The 1892-nt window shown below is 37.7% G+C and overlaps 1 pseudogene; it reads right to left on the bottom strand.

Moving 5' to 3' along the window:
- The window catches only part of LOC105505519, a 16714-nt pseudogene that overhangs the window by 727 nt on the left and 14095 nt on the right, over window positions 1–1892 (bottom strand).

Genomic DNA, 1892 nt, shown 5'->3' with positions numbered 1-1892 from the left:
CCCGGGTTTACGCCATTCTCCTGCCTCAGCCTCCTGAGTAGCTGGGACTACAGGCGCCCGCCACCACACCTGGCTAGTTTTTTTTTGTATTTTTTTTAGTAGAGACAGGGTTTTACCATGTTAGCCAGGATGGTCTCGATCTCCTGACCTTTGTGATCTGCCCGTCTTGGCCTCCCAAAGTGCTGGGATTACTGGCTTGAGCCACCGCGCCTGGCCCCCAATCGGATTCTTAAACAGCATTTCCTACAGAGTTTAATAAGTCACCTGAAAAAACAATGCTGAGTTCAAATAAGATTGAGAAACATCCGGTTGTATAACATTGAGCAGATCTCTTTACTGCAGCACTTATTTGCGTTCAAAATATCCTAATAATCATTGTGATTTCCAAAATGGGGATATGTTAAGTACTGTTTTCCAAACTTATTTATCAACAGAATCGTTTTTATATGGAGCATCTTGCAAAATTAGTGTTCTGAGAGTCATAACATGGGAAACAGTGCTTAATTGTTTTGAATGTGGTCCAAGGACGCTTGCATCAGAATCACTTTGGATGTTGATTATTGATATGAAAACTAATCACCACGTCTTGCTATGTCAGAAGCTCTTCTGCCAGAAGACGAAAGAGAACAGCCTTTCAAGGAACATGGAGAAGTTAACATGTGAGGATGTCAAAACAAGAACACAGAGGGTGCCTCGGTCCCTAACACTTTGGGGGCCACCGTATTATCCCTGGACTGGACTGTTATATAATAGAAAATAAATTTATTTCCTGTATATGCCGTTGCTATTTTTGCCTTTGATAATGCAGCTGATCTGAAAACTAATTAATTCAGAGATAAAAAGAGAACCTACTTTCTGACTAATCATGGTGAGCAGTCTCTGTTCTGTTCTTTATAATAAAGCATGGATTTCTCTGTTGCGATTTCTTCCTATTTAAGGTAAAAAGATAAGGTCTTTCTTCTTTTCTTTTTTTAAATTTCAGTATCTTTTGAGGTACACGTGGGTTTTGGTTACATGGATGAGTTCTATAGCGGTGAATTCTGAGATTTTAGTGCACCCATCACCCAAGCAGTGTACACTGTACCCAATGTGTAGTCTTTTATCCCTCACCCTTCTCCCAACCTTCCCCTTGAGTCCCCAAAGTCCATTATATCACTCTGTATGTCTTTGCATCCTCATAGCTTAGCTGAATCAAGATCTATTTTAAAGGTAAAAATGTTAACACTTGATAATGGATTGGATGTGGGACATTTAGAGATTGGATAGGTTGGGATTTTTAAAAAGTTCTGAATTATAATTTATGTTAGAAATTGTCCAAAGCACTTTCATTAAACTTCTGATTTCTCTATTGTGTTTTTCTGTGACTCAAGGTTAAAAAAAAAAAACAGGAAACTGGCTACATAATACAACAACTACTTATTAAGTTCTTACCATTCGGGTTTGTATTCAGGAGTATTCAGATTTGTATACTCCTAACATCTAATTCAATGCCTGGTGCAGAATGGGTTCTCAAAAAACACTGGAAAGGCAGATGAAAAACGGCCTACACATTAGATTTCTCAATAGCAACTGTAAACTAGAAGATAATGGAACACTACATTCAAAATTCTAAAAGAATGTTGTTTTCAACTTGAATACTATAATTATCTATGCACACCTAGATCATCAATCATATGTGAGAGAATGAATATTTTTCATTTGGGCAGTCTCACATGATTTACCTTCCTTGTGCCCTTTCTCAGGAAGCTACTACTAGAAGATGTCTCACAGAATGGGAGAAAATTTTTGCAATCTACTCATATGACAAAGGGCTAATATCCAGAACCTACAAAGAACTCAAACAAATTTATAAGAAAAAAACAAACAACCCCATCAAAAAGTGGGCAAAGGAT

The sequence above is a fragment of the Colobus angolensis genome, unplaced genomic scaffold, assembly GCF_000951035.1.
Source record: "Colobus angolensis palliatus isolate OR3802 unplaced genomic scaffold, Cang.pa_1.0 Scaffold126, whole genome shotgun sequence".
Lineage (NCBI taxonomy): Eukaryota > Metazoa > Chordata > Mammalia > Primates > Cercopithecidae > Colobus > Colobus angolensis.
Note: the sequence above shows the minus strand (reverse complement) of the source record. Positions and strands in the feature narration are given on the sequence as shown.